Below are 18,574 nucleotides of genomic sequence, written 5' to 3' on the forward strand. Positions count from 1 at the left end.
TTTTTCCCTCACAAACTAATCCTCTTCACGCTTTGCTGTCACACTATCTGTACAGTTTCTTCAGTCAAATTATGAAAAAAGGGAAAAAAATATCAAAAAACGCTAAAACTGACCTGTATCGATTCATAACAGCCAGTTGAAAAACAAAGGATCGGAGAAAGTGTGGCTACACGCAAAACAGCTGCTGCCTTTTCTGTCTCTGACATGTGAAGCTACAACAAGGGATAAATGTATAGATTTGACGTCATAACGAGCGGCTCTCTTTAATCTATTTATTATACAGTTTCTTCAGTATTTTATAGCTTTCTCTCTCTATCTCTATGGCTCAGTTGTATCGAGATTCACCCCAAAATGTCAACTGCATTCCCTGCCTCTGCTTTTATACAGGGTACGATAGTCCCTGAAAACTGGCTATGCTATAACTTGTGATGTAATAGCTGCAAGTTACTATGTGGAAGCTAACATGTGGTCTTGTTATTTTTCTCTGGCTGTTACAATCTTCTGCAATGCGTACATTGATGGTGACCCTCTTAGTCAGGTTGCCTGAAGTGATTATTGTTTGTATTTAGCAAATATCTAAAAATGTGAACTGAATTTAATTTGCACCAATCAATACACTCATCTCTAATTTTTGGCAATTTCTATATTGAATGACCTACTATTAATAACATATATTCCTTTATGGGTCGGGGCTCCAAAATTCCTATTTCTTATTATAAAGCCCTAAAGATAAGTGTAAAATTTCTGGTAACCTTCAACCAACCCCAGGAGGCGCTCAGGAGCTTAATGCTAAGGTTAGGTTCACATAGCGATATGGCAGTCCGTTTAACGCATGCTCCTTCTGCACTAGCCGTGACGAACGCTCAAACGCGGTAGACCATGTCCGAGGGTCCGTCACAGCATAAAGGCACTTCACTAACGCATGCCGATTTTGACATGCGCCAGCGATGCGCTAGGTTATGGCAGTCTATGGGTTCGGTACATCACGTTAATGCCGCTTTGTAGCGCATCAGTTAAATGGACTGCCATAACGCTATGTGAACCTGCCCTTACAAATCAGTGCATTCACTGGTGGAAACAGACAGAAGAGGGTCTCCACGCAGGAACAAAATATCGGTCCTTTGAAGTCCAATAGCTCATCATATTGCCCAATTCCATCTGCTTTTGGAGGTGGAAATGTGCCCACTTACCATTTGGGCCACGATGCGGCTGCACAGATTGCACCAATAATGTGTGCACACCTGAGAACATTAAACCAAGATATTAATGAGGTAGTTCACTACTTTAACACTGATGACTGTTACACCCTGTCCCCGTCCTGGCGCTGCGCCCATGTCTGCCACAGTTACACCTGACCCCCGTCCTGGCGCTGCATCCAGGCCTGCAGCTACTCTCCGTTCTGGGCACTCACCTCGAGCCTCTCATGCTGCTGCTCAGCGTTCTGTCCTCCCTCCTGCCTCCTCTTCCTGGCGTCCTGTGAGGAGATCTGTAGCTAAGGCTATTAGGGCCCGCCCGCTCTCTTGCCTTCTTAAAGGGGCGGCGTGCATTATTCAAAAAGTGCAATTAACCAATGGCAGCGCACTGGCTGCTATTTCTGGCCTCTCCTCCATAGGGAGAGCGCCGGAGCAACAAGTATCTATCATTGCTACATCCGGTTCTCATGCTTACCTGTCTGCTCTGCAGTCTATGCATTGTCTAATGCTCTCTGTCTCCACAGCATATCAGTATCCTGTGTTACCTGGTTATATCAGCAACCATCTGGGCCTAAGCCATGCCGTTCCGCCTACAGCCATCCGAGTCCAAGGACTGTGTGAAGGTCACTGGAACCGACTCCTTACCAACTACCCGTATCCAGGAACCAGCGCATTACGGACTCTGCTGTAACTTTTGTTATCCCTTTTGGTCCCGCTGGGACAGCTGCCATGTGTTCGGGGTCTAACTGGAGGTAGCACCTGTGTCCTCCGGGTATTCCATGCAGGCCCTGCCTGAGGGGCTTTACTATGGGTGCCCGTGGCTCACTAGTCACGCCCCCTTCGGAGCCCCCTGGACCGTGGTCTCAAGGTTCCACTTAAAAAATAAAAACAACTGTGAACTTCACCATCTCTGCCTCCGCTTACATTCGTTACAGATTGCTCCGGCCATGGAATCCGCTGGCCCGAGGCCTCCGATGTTGGAGCTGTGCCAAGAGGTGACCCGTTTAAGAAAAGATCACAACGTATCTACGTAACCTGTCCACCCGCATGGATTCTCTGCAGAACCCGGCTGCTCCTGATTCACCTAGCAACACCCAGGTACCTGCTGTCATGACAAGCAAGGGCCCCCGCCTGGCGGCTCCTACCCGCTTCCATGGTGATCCCTCTCAGTGTCGGGGTTTTCTCAATCAGTGTACCCTACACTTCGAAATCTTGTGGCATATGTTTGCTTCTGACCATGCCAAAGTGGGCTTCATTATGTCACATCTAGCAGGAGAGGCTCTCGCCTGGCTGAATCCATTATGGGAAACAGGAGACCCGCTGGTTAATGATCTTCAATCTTTCCTAGAAACTTTTCGCAGGACCTTTGATGAACCTGGCTGGGTCACGTCGACCGCTTCTGCCCTGCTTTGCTTACGCCAAGGAACCCTCATGGTGGCTCAGTATGCTGTTCAGTTCCACACCTTCTCGTCTGAGTTATCCTGGAACAATGAGGCCTTGTTGGCTACCTTCTGGTAGGGCCTATCTGGAAAAATTAAGGATGAGCTGGTGGGACAGGACAGGCCAACCATCTTGGATGACCTGATTTCCTTGGCGACCCGGATTGACCTGCGTTTTCAGGAGCGTTCCATGGAGATTAAGCGTGACAGGAGGTCCTACCACCTGGACTCTTATTCTTCCAAGACGTCTACCTCATCCTCTTCTCCCGAAGCTATGGAGGTAGATCTAGTAAGTCTGGCCAGCCGCCGCCAGGAGGCGAGTCGCACAAACGGAATCTGTCTGTACTGTGGTAGTTCCGAACACCTGATCCGCTCCTGTCCAAAGAAGTCAGAAAACTCCTGTGCCTAGGCTCGGTAGGAGTTGCCACCCTAGGTAGAGAACGTTCCTCTCCTTCGTTGCAGATCTCAGTCTCCGTGACCTGCAGAGCAATAAAATTTTGTGGACTCTGTCTGTTCGACTCCGGAGCCACCGGAAGCTTTATCCAGCAGACGCTTGTGGATCGCTACCACTTACCAGTTCAGGCTCTTCCCAACCCGTTGCGGGTAACCGCTGTCGATGGCCAGCCTCTGACCGAACCCGTCCAGTTCCAGACTGAGCCAGTGGAACTCCGGGTAGGTCTTATGCATTCTGAAATAATCCGTTTTTATGTGTACCCTGGTTTGTCTCACCCCTTGCTTCTAGGCTTGCCTTGGTTTCAGAAACATGAACCAGTCCTTAATTGGAGAACAGGCGAAATTCTACATTGGGAAGATTCCTGCTCGGACCGTTGTTTAACCCAGATTGAACCAGCTTCACCCCCGGTCCAACCTGCTAACCTGCCTGGATTACCATCCGCTTACTGGTCCTTCTCGGATGTCTTCGGGAAAAAGGAGGCTGAAAAACTTCCCCCCCACAGGTCGTATGACTGTCCAATAGACCTTCTTCCTGGAACATCTCCTCCCCGTGGGAAAGTTTACCCTCTTTCCCAGGCAGAGACTCAGGCTATGTCGGACTACATCCAGGAGAACTTGGCCAGAGGGTTTATCCGAAAACCATCGTCACCGGCAGGAGCAGGCTTCTTCTTCGTGAAGAAAAAGGACGGATCCCTGCGGCCCTGTATCGACTACCGAGGACTGAAACAGATCACTGTAAAAAACAGGTACCCTTTGCCTCTAATTTCAGAACTGTTTGACCGTCTCCGAGGGGCCAGGATCTTCACCAAGCTGTATCTCAGAGGGGCTTACAATTTGATTCGAAACAGAGATGGAGACGAATGGAAAACAGCCTTCAACACCCGTGATGGCCACTACGAGTACCTGGTAATGCCGTTTGGTCTAAGCAATGCTCCCGCTGTTTTCCAAGAGTTCGTTAACGACATTTTCAGGGATCTGCTTTACACCTGTGTTATTGTCTACCTAGACGACATTCTGATTTTTTTTCTACTGACTTGGTCTCGCATCGCAGACAAGTGCGCCTGGTCTTACAGAGGCTCAGGGAGAACAGACTGTACACCAAGTTTGAAAAGTGCCTCTTTGAACAATCCTCTTTGCCTTTCCTCGGTTACATTGTTTCCTCCACAGGATTAAAAATGGATCCAGAGAAGTTATCGTCTGTACTCAAGTGGCCTCATCAGTAGTGTAGCTACCAGGGGGGCAGAGGGGGTGGTTGCCCCGGGCTCTGAAGGGGCTCACCGGAGCTACGCTACTGTAACTGTATCGGCGTGCACAGCGCGCCCATACAGTTACATTCTGCGGCAGAGCAGGGAGAATCGATCTCCCTACTCTGCCGTCCAGCCGCTATGGGCCCCTGAGAAGGCAGTGGGGGGCCCCAGTGCCAGCAGTGCGCCCCCCACCTCACAGCCAGCAAAGTCGTCCTGGGCTATTCTGTGCACACAGGACCTGTGATGAGGTCACGGGAGGGGCGGAGTCAGAGGGTCACATGATCAGGGGCTTCAACTGCTGCAGGGCTCTGCTGTGCTGGTTGTCATGGTGCTGGATGAGGTGAGGTAACTTTCTGTGTGGGCTCTGGAGGGTGGATGTAGCAGAGCTGTGTGTGTATGAGGTGTACAGAGTGGAGCCGTGTGTGTAGAAGGTGTACAGAGCAGAGATATACATGTATGAGGTGTTCAGAGGAGCGGAGCCGCGTGTGTATGGGGTGAGCGGAGCCGTTTGTGTACGGAGCGGAGCCAAGGGTGTACGGGTAGGGGTGTACAGAGCAGAGCCGTGTGTGTATGGGGTGTACGGAGCAGAGCCGTGTGTGTGCGGGGTGTACGGAGCGGAGCCGTGTGTGTGCGGGGTGTACGGAGTGGAGCCGTGTGTGTGCGGGGTGTACGGAGTGGAGCCGTGTGTGTGCGGGGTGTACAGAGCAGAGCCATGTGTGTTTGGGGTGTACAGAGCAGAGCCATGTGTGTACATAGCAGAGCCATGTGTGTGCGGGGTGTACGGAGTGGAGCCGTGTGTGCGCGGGGTGTACAGAGCAGAGCCGTGTGTGTGCGGGGTGTACGGAGCGAAGCCGTGTGTGTGCGGGGTGTACGGAGCAGAGCCGTGTGTGCAAGGTGTACGGAGCAGAGCCGTGTGTGTGCGGGGTGTACGGAACAGAGCCGTGTGTGTGCGGGGTGTACAAAGCAGAGCCGTGTGTGTGCGGGGTGTACGGAGTGGAGCCGTGTGTGTGCGGTGTGTACAGAGCGGAGCCGTGTGTGTGCGGGGTGTACGGAGTGGAGCCGTGTATGTGCGGGGTGTACGGAGCAGAGCCGTGTGTGTGCGGGGTGTACGGAGTGGAGCCGTGTGCGTGCGGGGTGTACAGAGCAGAGCCGTGTGTGTACGGAGCAGAGCCGTGTGTGTACGGAGCAGAGCCGTGTGTGTGCGGGGTGTACAGAGCAGAGCCGTGTGTGTGCGGGGTGTACGGAGCGAAACCGTGTGTGTGCGGGGTGTACGGAGCAGAGCCGTGTGTGTGCGGGGTGTACGGAGCGGAGCCGTGTGTGTGCGGGGTGTACGGAGCGGAGCCGTGTGTGTGCGGGGTGTACAGAGCAGAGCCGTGTGTGTGCGGGGTGTACGAAGCGGAGCCGTGTGTGTGCGGGGTGTACGGAGCGGAGCCGTGTGTGTGCGGGGTGTACGGAGCAGAGCAGTGTGTGTACGGGGTGTACGGAGCAGAGCCGTGAGTGTACGGGGTGTACAGAGCAGAGCCGTGTGTGTGCGGGGTGTATGGAGCAGAGCCGTGTGTGTGCGGGGTGTACGGAGTTGAGCCATGTGTGCAATGTATATGGATTGGAGCCGTATGTGTAAGAGGTGTATGGTGCGGAGCCGCTTGTGTACGGGGTGTGCGGAGCGGAGCCGTGTGTGTATAAGGTGTACGGCACGGAGCCGCATGTGTACAGCATGTACGGAGCAGAGCCGCATGTGTACAGCGTGTACGGAGCAGAGTCGCGTGTGTACGGGGTTTAGGGAGTAGAGGCGCGTGTGTACGCAGCAGAGGTGCGTGTGTACAGCATGTACGCAGCAGAGGCGCGTGTGTACAGCATGTATGCAGCATAGGCGCGTGTGTACAGCGTGTACATAGCAGAGGTGCGTGTGTACAAGGTGTGCGGAACAGAGCCGCATGTGTACAAGCTGTATGGAACACAGCTGCGTGTGTACAAGGTGTACGGAGCTGAGCCGTGTGTGTATAGGGGGTGTGGAGCAGAGCCGTGTGTGTATAGAGGGTATCAGATGCAGTAATAGGGACACATACGGCAGCAGCGGCTCAGTATTGGGGCATCAGGTGTAGTAATAGGGACATATACGGCAGCGGCTCAGCATTGGGGTATCAGGTGCAGTAATAAGGACACATACGGCAGCAGCGGCTCAGTATTGGGGTATCAAGTGCAGTAATAGGGACACATACGGCAGCAGCCGCTCAGTATTGGGGTATCAAGTGCAGTAATAGGGACGCATACGGCAGCAGCGGCACAGTATTGGAGTATCAAGTGCAGTAATAGGGACACATACGGCAGCAGAGGCTCAGTATTGGGGTATCAGGTGCAGTAATAGGGACACATGGCAGCAGCGGCTCAGCATTGGGGTATCAGGTGCAGTAATAGGGACACATACGGCAGCAGCAGAGGCTCAGTATTGGGGTATCAGGTGCAGTAATAGGGACACATACGGCAGCAGAGGCTCAGTATTGGGGTATCAAGTGCAGTAATAGGGACACATACGGCAGCAGCGGCTCAGTATTGGGGTATCAGGTGCAGTAATAGGGACACATACGGCAGCAGAGGCTCAGTATTGGGGTATCAAGTGCAGTAATAGGGACACATACGGCAGCAGCGGCACAGTATTGGGGTATCAAGTGCAGTAATAGGGACACATATGGCAGCAGCGGCACAGTATTGGAGTATCAGGTGCAGTAATAGGGACACATACGGCAGCAGAGGCTCAGTATTCGGGTATCAGGTGCAGTAATAGGGACACATACGGCAGCAGCGGCACAGTATTGGAGTATCAGGTGCAGTAATAGGGACACATACGGCAGCAGCGGCTCAGCATTGGGGTATCAGGTGTAGTAATAGGGACACATACGGCAGCAGTGGCTCAGCATTGGGGTATCAGGTGTAGTAATAGGGACACATACGGCAGCAGCAGAGGCTCAGTATTGGGGTATCAGGTGTAGTAATAGGGACACATACGGCAGCAGTGGCTCAGCATTGGGGTATCAAGTGTAGTAATAGGGACACATACGGCAGCAGCGGCTCAGCATTGGGGTATCAGGTGCAGTAATAGGGACCCATACGGCAGCAGCGGCTCAGTATTGGGGTATCAGGTGCAGTAATAGGGACACATACAGCAGCAGCGGCTCAGTATTGGGGTATCAGGTGCAGTAATAGGGACACATACAGCAGCAGCGGCTCAGAATTTGGGGTATCAGCAGGATGAGGGGTTTGCGCAGGTTGGGGATAGATGGTGATGGAGCTGAAATATGAGAAGTGAAACGTGTCATTGTATTCTCTGTAGCAGAGTCATGGCTGGAGGAGTTGTCATGTCGGTCTGGGTCAGATGGAAAAGACGTGAAAAGTGAACGATTCCATCAGAAATAACGTCAGCACTAAGACACCAACTATACCTGTGCAGTAATCACATATGTTTTGTAGGACTGGTATTTACCACTGACCATATTGCGGTAATGTCCATGTTGGTCTTTATATAGGGATTATTTTCAGTAACAGCGCAGTCATCTCCTACGTGCACTATTAGGGTGTGTCACCGAGTTGTAATCACAGTTACCTAGTTAGGGTCCCACTCAGAAGTTTCGCCCCCCCTGAACGGAAACCCTAGCTATGCCTCTGGGCCTCGTCCATCTGGGTTGAAGGCCATACAGCGATTCCTGGGCTTCGCCAACTACTACAGGCAATTCATTCCTAACTTCTCCACCCGAGTGGTGCCCATCTCAGCTCTAACCCGGAGAGGTACAAATCTGAAGGATTGGCCTCCTGAGGCTGAGGAGGCCTTAGTTTCTCTCAAAAAGGCCTTTGCTGTCGCACCTGTTCTTCATCGTCCTAACTCCAATGAACAATTTTTTCTTGAGGTCGATGCCTCCTCAGTAGGTGCGGGAGTTGTACTAACCCAGAAATCGCCCTCCGGGCGAATGCATTCCTGTGGTTTTTTTCCAAGGTTTTTTCTTCCGCAGAAAGGAATTATTCTGTTGGAGATCGGGAATTGTTGGCTATCAAATTGGCTCTGCAGGAGTGGAGGCATCTTCTAGAAGGAGCTCTTCATCAGGTAGTCGTATACACCGATCACAAAAACCTTGCTTACCTCCAAACTGTTCAAAGGCTGAATCCTCTTCAAGCCCGCTGGGCTTTATTTTTTGCTCGTTTTAACTTTGTTCTTCATTTTCGCCCAGCTGACAAAAATGTCAAAGCAGACGCACTTTCCAGAGCCTTTCTACCTCCTGATCAAGAAGAAGAACCGCAGCACATCATTGAACCCTCAAGGTTAGTCGTGGTCTCTTCTACTGATCTTGCCCGGCTGCCTCCCGGGAAGACTTTCGTGTCAGCTTCTGAGCGTACTCTTGTCCTTCGGTGGGGTCACTCGTCCAAGTTGGCTGGTCACGCCGGCCAGAGAAAGACTGCAACTCATCTCCCAGTACTACTGGTGGCCTGCCATGGCTAAGGACATTCTGGAGTACGTCACAGCCTGTCCTTCCTATGCTCGTAACAAGATGGCCAAGCATCTACCCGCAGGTAGGCTTCAGCCTCTTCCAATTCCGTACTCTCCCTGGCAACATATCGCGATGGACTTCATCACAGATCTCCCAATCTTATCTGGCTGTTCAGTGGTGTGGGTAGTGGTGGATCGCTTCTCTAAAATGGCTCACTTCGTTCCACTACCCAGTCTTCCAACCGCTCCTGAGTTGGCGGACCTGTTCATCCAGCACATCTTCCGTCTCCTTGGTTTCCCTCTCCACATCGTGTCCGACAGAGGAGTCCAGTTCACCTCAAGATTCTGGAGAGCAGTTTGTAAACTGGTAAGAATTGAACTGGATTTTTCCTCAGCGTACCATCCCCAGTCCAATGGACAAGTGGAGAGGACAAATCAAATCCTGGCTGGATTCCTGCATCACTTTGTCAACGCCCATCATGACGACTGGGTAGACTTACTGTCCTGGGCTGAATTTTCTTACAACAATCAAGTAAGTGAATCTTCTGGAAAGTCTCCCTTTCAGATTGTCTTTGGATTGCAACCCGGAATACCTCTTCCCATCTCCGGATCATCTGGTGTTCCAGCTGCCGATACTTTCTCCGAGGATTTTTCTAAGATCTGGAGGAATACCAAAACTGCTCTGGAGAAAGCCTCCCAGCATATGAAGAGGCATGCGGACAAGAGTCGTTTGGATGCACCTATCTTTCGCCCCGGAGACAAGGTATGGCTCTCTTCTAAGTACATCCGGTTAAAGATGCCATCCTACAAATTGGGTCCCCGGATCATCGGACCATTTGAGATATTGAGACAGATCAATCCTGTCTCGTACAAGCTGAAGTTGCCCACTTCCCTATGTGTGCCTAACTCCTTTCATGTTTCTCTCCTCAAACCAGTAGTTTTAAGTCCCTTCTTTAAGGATCCGGGTACCGCTCCTGACCCTGTCTCGGAGGATGAGGTTTTGAGGTAAAACATATCCTGGCCGTAAAAAAAGTAAGGGGTTAGACCTACTACCTGGTGGACTGGAAGGGTTTTGGTCCTGAGGAGAGATCTTGGGAGCCTAGGGAGAACATCCAGGCTCCTCTTCTCCTTAAACGGTTCTACGCAGGCTTGAAGAAGAGGGGGTGTAAAGAGGGGGGATACTGTTACACCAGGTCCCCGCCCTGGCGCTGCGCCCATGTCTGCCACAGTTACACCTGGCCCCCGTCCTGGCGCTGCGTCCAGGCCTGCAGCTGCTCTCCGTTCTGGGCACTCACCTCGAGCCTCTCATGCTGCTGATCAGCGTTCTGTCCTCCCTCCTGCCTCCTCCTCCTGGCATCCTGTGAGGAGATCTGTAGCTAAGGCTATTAGGACACGCCCGCCCGCTCTCTTGCCTTCTTAAAGGGGCGGCGTGCAGTATTCAAAAAGTGCAATTAAGCAATGGCAGCACACTGGCTGCTATTTCTGGCCTCTCCTCCATAGGGAGAGCGCCGGAGCAACGAGTATCTATCATTGCTACATCCGGTTCTCATGCTAACCTGTCTGCGCTGCATCTGCAGTTTCTGTGCATTGTCTAATGCTCTCTGTCTCCACAGCATATCAGTATCCTGTGTTACCTGGTTATATCAGCAACCATCTGGGCCTAAGCCATCCCGTTCCGCCTACAGCCATCCATGTCCAAGGACTGTGTGAAGGTCACTGGAACCGACTCCTTACTAACTACCCTGATCCAGGACCCAGCACACTTTTGTTATCCCTTTTGGTCCCGCTGGGACAGCTGCCACGTGTTCGGGGTCTAACTGGAAGTAGCACCTGTGTCCTCCGGGTATTCCATTCTGGCCCTGCCTGAGGGGCTTTACTACGGGTGCCTGGGGCTCACTAGTCACGCCCCCTTCGGAGCCCTCCGGACCGTGGTCCCGAGGTTCCACTTAAAAAATAAAAACGAATGTGAACTTCACCATCTCTGCCTCTGCTTCCATTCATTACAGAGACTTATAATTACAATAGGTCACAAATGTTTGATCGGTGGGGTGCAACACCTGGCACTCCCGACAATCAGATGTTCTAAGTGTTGGTGGCGAACAGAATTGCTCATTTACGGAGCTGCACAGTGCCGCTCCGTTGATGGAATAGTGGCCACGGCCAGGTACTAGACATAGTTCGCTAACTATTGATTGAATAGGGTGGAAGTGCAGTACCCGGCTGTGGCCACTATCAGTAGACAGAACACATTCAGGCACCGAGAACAGCTGATCAAAGTGGCTGCTGGGTGTCACACGCCTACCAATCAGACATTAATTACCAAGGCTAATGACAGGTAATTAATTTTAAAGTAATGGATAACCTCTTTAACCCCTTCATGACCAAGCCTATTTTGACCTTAATGACCAGGCCATTTTTTGCAATTCTGACCAGTGTCCCTTTATAAGGTAATAACTCTAGAACGCTTCAATGCATTCTAGCGATTCAGAGAATATTTTTTCGTGACATATTGGGCTTCATGTTAGTGGTAAATTTAGGTCGATGATTTTTGCATTTATTTGAGAAAAAATTAGAAAATCAGAAATTTGGCGAAAATTTTGAAAATCTTGCAATTTTCAAATTTTGAATTTTTATTCTGTTAAACCAGAGAGTTATGTGACACAAAATAGTTACTAAATAACATTTCCCACATGTCTACTTTACTTCAGCACAATTTTGGAAACAAAATTTTTTTTGTTAGGAAGTTATAAGGGTTAAAAGTTGACCAGTGATTTCTCATTTTTACAAAAAAATTTACAAAACCATTTTTTTAGGCACCACATCACATTTGAAGTCACTTTGAGGGGTCTATATGGCAGAAAATACCCAAAAGTGACACCATTCTAAAAACTGCACCCCTCAAGCTACTCAAAACTACATTCAAGAAGATTATTAACCCTTCAGGTGCTTCACAGGAACTAAAGCAACGTGGAAGGAAAAAATGGACATTTTAATTTTTCCAACAAAAATTTTCTTTTATCGTCAATTTTTTCATTTTCACATGGGCAAAAGGATAAAATGGATCCTAAAATTTGTTGGGCAATTTCTCCTGAGTACACCGATACCTCATATGTGGTCATAAACCACTGTTTGGGCGCACGGCAGGGCTCGGAAGGGAAGGAGCACCATTTGACTTTTTGAATGGAAAATATGCTGGAATATTTAGCGGTTGCCATGTCACATTTGGAGAGTCCCTGTGTGCCTAAACATTGGAGCTCCCCCACAAGTGACCCATTTTGGAAACTAGACCCCCCAAGGAACTTATCTAGATGCATAGTGATCACTTTGAACCCCCAGGTGCTTCACAAATTGATCCGTAAAAAAGTACTCTTTTTTTCACAAAAAAAATTTTTAGCCTCAGTTTTTTCATTTTCACATGGGCAACAGGATAAAATGGATCCTAAAATTTGTGGGGCAATTTCTCCTGAGTACACCGATACCTCATATGTGGTCATAAACCACTGTTTGGGCGCACGGCAGGGAAGGAGCGCTATTTGACTTTTTGAATGGAAAATTAGCTTCAATCGTTATCGGACACCATGTCGCGTTTGGAGAGGCCCTGTGTGCCTAAACAGTGAAAAAACCCCACAAGTGACACCATTTTGGAAACTAGACCCCTTAACGAACTTATCTAGATGTGTAGTGAGCACTTTGAACCTCCAAGTGCTTCACAAAAGTTTATAACGCAGAGCAGTGAAAATAAAAAAATCATTTTTTTTCCTCAAAAATGATTTTTTAGCACGCTATTTTTTATTTTCACATGGCTAACATGAGAAATTGGACGACAAAAGTTGTTGTCCAGTTTGTCCTGAGTATGCTGGTACCCCAATTGTGGGGGGGAAGCACTGTTTGTGCGCACGGCAGAGCTCAGAAGGGAAGGAGCGCCATTTGACATTTTGAAAGGAAAATTAGCTCCAATCGTTAGCGGACACCATGTCGTGTTTGGAGAGCCCCTGTGTGCCTAAACTTTGGATCTCCCCCACAAATGACACCATTTTGGAAACTAGACCCCTAAGGAAGTTATCAAGATGCATAGTGAGCACTTTGAACCCCTAAGTGCTTCACAGAAGTTTATAAGGCAGAGCCGTGAAAATAAAAAATCATTTTTTTCCTCCAAAAAATGATTTTTAGCCCGCAATTTTTTTCCCACAAGGGTAACAGGATAAATTGGACCCCAAAAGTTGTTTTCCAATTTGTCCTGAGTACGCTGGTATCCCATATGTGGGGGGGACCACTGTTTGGGCACACTTCGGGGCTTGGAAGGGAAGTAGTGAGGTTTTGAAATGCCGACTTGATGGAATGGTCTGCGGGCGTCATGTTGCCTTTGCAGAGCCCCTTATGTGACTAAACTGTGGAAACCCCCGCAAATGACCCCATTTTGGAAACTAGTCCCCCCAAGGAACTTATCTAGATGTGTGGTGAGCACTTTGAACCCCTAAGTGCTTCACAGAAGTTTATAACGCAAAGCTGTGAAAATAAAAAATCTTTTTTTTTCTTCCAAAAAAATTTTAGCCCCCAATTTTTTGTTTTCACAAAGGTACGAGGAGAAATTGGACACCAAAAGTTGTTGTCCAGTTTGTCCTGAGTACGCTGGTACCCCGTATGTGGCGGGGAACTATTGTTTGGGCATATGCCAGGGCTCGGAATGGAAATAGTGACATTTTGAAAAGCAGACTGATGGAATGGTCTGCGGTCGTCGTTACATTTGCAGAGCCCCTGATGTGCCTAAACAGTAGAAACCCCCCACAATTGACCCCATTTTGGAAACTAGACCTTCCAAGGAACTTATCTACACTATGTTCCAAATTATTATGCAAATGATATTTTTCTCTGATTTTCCTAAATAGTCGGTACAAATGACAGTCAGTCTAATAAAAGTCATCACCGTTTAGAGTATACATCAAATTTTATTGAAGAAACCTCCCAATGATAACAGTATAATCTCCAAAATGAATAAAAGCTCAAATTGCACTGTTCCAAATTATTAGGCACAGTAGAATTTCTAAACATTTGATATGTTTTAAAGAACTGAAAATACTCATTTGTGGAATTTGCAGCATTAAGAGGTCACATTCACTAAACAAAAAGGATATTTTGGAGTTAAATAGCTTAACAGGCCAAGTTACATGTTAACATAGGAACCCTTCTTTGATATCACCTTCACAATTCTTGCATCCATTGAAATTGTGAGTTTTTGGAGAGTTTCTGCTTGTATTTCTTTGCATGAAGTCAGAATAGCCTCCCAGAGCTGCTGTTTTGATGTGAACTGCCTCCCACCCTCATAGATCTTTTGCTTGATGATACTCCAAAGGTTCTCTATAGGGTTCAGGTCAGGGGAAGATGGTGGCCACACCAAGAGTTTATCTCCTTTTATGCCCATAGCAGCCAATGACACAGAGGTATTCTTTGCAGCATGAGATGGTGCATTGTCATGCATGAAGATGATTTTGCTCCTGAAGGCACGTTTCTGCTTTTTATACCATGAAAGACAGCTGTCAGTCAGAAACTCTATATACTTTGCAGATGTCATTTTCACACCTTCAGGAACCTTAAAGAGCCCTACCAGCTGTTTCCCCATGATTCCGGCCCAAAACATGACTCCACCTCCTTGCTGACGTCGCAGCCTTGTTGGGACATAGTGGCCATCCACCAACCATCCACTACTCCATCCATCTGGACCATCCAGGGTTGCTCGACACTCATCAGTAAACAAGACTGTTTGAAAATTAGTCTTCATGTATGTCTGGGCCCACTGCAACCATTTCTGCTTGTGAACACTGTTTAGGGGTGGCCGAATAGTAGATTTATGCACCACAGCAAGCCTTTGAAGGATCCTACACCTTGAGGTTCGAGGGACTCCAGAGGCACCAGCAGCTTTAAATATCTGTTTGCTGGTTTGTAATGGCTTTTTAGCAGCCGCTCTCTTAATCCGATGAACTTGCCTGGCAGAAACCTTCCTCATTCTGCCTTTATCAGAACAAACATGTCTGTGCTCAGAATCAACCACAAATCTCTTATCAGTACAATGATCACGTTTAAATTTTTGGGAAATATCTAATGTTTTCATCTCTTGACCAAGGCATTGCACTATTTGATGCTTTTCAGCAGCAGAGAGATCCTTTTTATTTCCTAAATTCCTTGAAACCTATGCCCTGCTTAATAATGTGGAACATCATTCTTAAGTAGTTTTCCTTTAATTGAGCTCATCTGGTGTCGTAGCTGTTTTTGTTCTGACCAAGCGTCAGATCTTTCCAGATCACCAGTGAGGCCGGATTGAGAGGTTTTGTCGCTCTTCTGATGACAAGCGCTTGGAGACAAAGGACTCAACACCCACGGGTCGTGGTCAAATCACTTTATCTGACGTAATGAAATATAAGACATGTTTTTATACCATTTACAGCAATATGTGACTCAATATGTGGAGCTCATTTGGCCCCCACCATCACCTCAGGGTCGTATCTTGTTTACAATATAGCCAGAACATGTTGTTGAGAATAAATATGATAACAAGTATAGTTTCCTTGAAGACAGAGACTACTAGTCTACATAAGAATAATTCTAGCAATAATAAGGCAAAAGGCAATTGAAGTCTTAAAGGCATTTAAAGGGATATAAAAGCAAACCATTAACTCTTCTATATCAATTTCCCCCTTTTGTAAATGGTATAACCTTTGCCACAGGGTCAGCTGATGTCCACATAGGAGCTACTGTCTCATGGGTCTAGTACCCATAAGGGGGATTCCTACCTGCTTCGCCCATCCACCCTCAGTGTGGACACTCACTTTCCCCATCAGCAATGGCCACCTGGGGTCTATGGTACACTACAGAAGGTTCAGCCTTAGATTCTTTTTTTATGCATACATTATTCAGTAGCTTAAGTAATACATATATTAGCGCTTTTATGGCTACATAAAGCAATAAGCAAACCAACAAAATTTGCATACAAGTCTATATAATGCCAAAAATCCATCCTGCTAAGCCATTAAACCAATTTGCTGGATTTAGGAAAGAGAATGTGTTACCCCACCAGGAGTCTCTCTTTGCGCTGTGTTGTTTTAACCATTGGTCTCTAAGTTCACCTATTCTGTCTATACTGGCCCCGATCTGGAGATTGCCAGCAGGGTCAATATAGTCACAACAGGTGGGACCAATTATTTGACACATTCCTCCTCCTTTTGCTGTCAGGTAATCTAGTACTATAGAATGCTGGTTAGTAACTGTCATTAATTGTCTCTGTATTGTATTAGTTTCATTAAGAACTTCAAGAATCTCGAAAATCTGATCGTCCAGGTAGTCGGTAGCTTCCACTAATTTATCCCACATTTGTGTTATGAAGGGGTATATTAGCGTACTACTGAATATTTTATTTGTTATCCCCATTTCTACTAGATGCGGCCTACCATTTGGCCGGGGCTTATTGTCTGCAGCCCTTCTATACCAAGTATGAATTGGGACTGCTGCCGTGTCTATTTTACTATGAGGAACTATGAAAGTGGCTGGTGTTAGTTTGGCAAGAGTGCTAACCCCTCTTATGTCTGGGCTCACCCACCTGTAGGTGCGATGTCCGCAAACCAAGAATACTCCTTCAGGGAGAACACAAACATGACCAGGGGTCTGTATACATTGGTATAAACTCAAAAGTCCTGACATAGGCTTATGGGCGCACCAAGTATTATTCATTTGTTTTCCGCTTATACCAGATGTACATTTACCCCTTTCTTTCCTTATTATTTTACCCGTAGATGCTTTACAGCCTTCAACACCATCCTGGTACACCGTCTCATTAACCTGTGTTTGATCGCGAGTGTATATGCGGAAGCAATTATTGTCCTCACCACAGGTGTCTGCTCCAGTGTGTTGAAGACTGAACCACAGTCCATCATTGGGAATAGAGTCTGAGTGAGGGATTTCAGTCCTCCTCCTGGCGACCATATTTCCGACATCTGAGTCATATTCCCGCCACCACATTTGTACCTTAGACCGCGTTATATTAAACTGAAACCAGGGATTAGCGGCCCATCCGATTATAGCCAATGAGGCAGATATATCACTGGGCACATCTTTTCCCCAAAACCTAGATTGAGTCCAAGTCTCATGGTGTATGCAGTGTGGGGTTAATACCTCCCATGGCTCCAGAGGTAAGGCTAAGTGCGGCATAGTCCTCGCAGATACAGGGCTGTGTGTGCAGATCCAACAGTCCTTCGGTTTCTGTCCTTCCATGTCCTTTATAAGAAGAGCATGATGCCGAATGAGTTTGTTGTCCCAGTCAGCATTTAAGAGTTTATCCTGTGTCTCTGTAGAGTGCAGTAACCCTGTCACTGCCAGCAAGGTGATGAGGAGTACAGTCATTCTGCTGTTGACAGGACCTTCTTGCAGTGACTGGCGTGGATCCAGGTGAGCTTTCCCTCCAGTTTTACTGAGGTGGATGTGGTCAGCTGGACTTGGAAGGGGCCGTCAAATCGTGGGTCCAGGCTCCTTCTCATGTGCCTGCGTATAACCACCCAATCACCTGGATTCAGCTGATGCACATCTGCACTGGCATTAGGATCTGGAATGGATGAGAACACATGTTTATGCACCACATTAAGTCTTTCCTGTAAGGCCTGGACGTAGGCTGTCATAGACCCGTGTTGCATTTGCAGCACCTGTGGGAAGTACAGACCAGTCTTTGGTGCACTACCAAACAGGACTTCAAATGGAGACAAGTCTGTCTTCTATTTGGAGTGTGTCTGACTGAAAAGAGTGCAAGAGGCAAGCACTCTACCCAGCTCTTTCCTGTCTCTGCCATGGCCTTTTGAAATTTCAGTTTAAGTGTCCCATTTAGTCTTTCTACCTTCCCACTACTTTGTGGCCTATATGGTGTATGAAATGCTTGCTGTACACCCAGGGCCTGCATGACTTCCCTCATTATTTCTCCCGTGAAGTGTGTACCCCTATCACTTTCTATGGTTTCTGGGACACCATACCTGCAGATCAGTTCTGTCATCAGTTTGTCTGCAGTTGTTTTAGTAGTTGCAGATTTTACCGCAGAGAAGAGATCTACACATACTAGGACATATTCATACACTCCTACCTTTGGTAGCTGCAGTCTCTGAAACGGGTAGAGAGGCCTAGGTGTCGCTTTCTTAGGGACTTTTACTGTTTTACCTGGGTTGTGCTGTGCACAGATGAGGCATGATTGTACAAGTTTCGCCGCTGCGTAACTGAAACCAGGAGCGATCCAGAAGGCATCCACCATGGCACACGTGACTTTTGGAGGCGTGCGTGGGGCCATGTGTTGCTTGCGCCATAATCGGAAACAGGGACTTCGGTAGGCACAACTTATCCTTATTCTCCCATACTCCATTTGAGTTCAGCTCAGCTCCCAGTCTCCCCCAGTGTTCCTTCTCTGTTTGGGCAGCCTGTTGCTGGAGAGATTTCAGGACATCTAAACTCAGCGTGGCTGGAATATGCTGACTCCCCGCCACCGTCCACTGCTTCCTAGGCCGCCTGGCTGCTATTTTAGCAGCCTCGTCCGCCCTTCTGTTGCCTTCTACCTCCATGGAGTCACCTTTTGCGTGGAGACCCCCTGATGTGCCTAAACAGTGGAAACCCAATTCTAACTCCAACCCTAACCCCAACACACCCCTAACCACAACCCTTACTCCAACACACCCCTAACCCTAATCCCAACCCTAACCATAACCCTAACCACAAGTCTAACCCTAATTCCAACCCTAACCATAATTC

Source organism: Dendrobates tinctorius, unplaced genomic scaffold (assembly GCF_039654945.1).
Source record: "Dendrobates tinctorius isolate UK_male_01 unplaced genomic scaffold, ASM3965494v1 ptg000014l, whole genome shotgun sequence".
Lineage (NCBI taxonomy): Eukaryota > Metazoa > Chordata > Amphibia > Anura > Dendrobatidae > Dendrobates > Dendrobates tinctorius.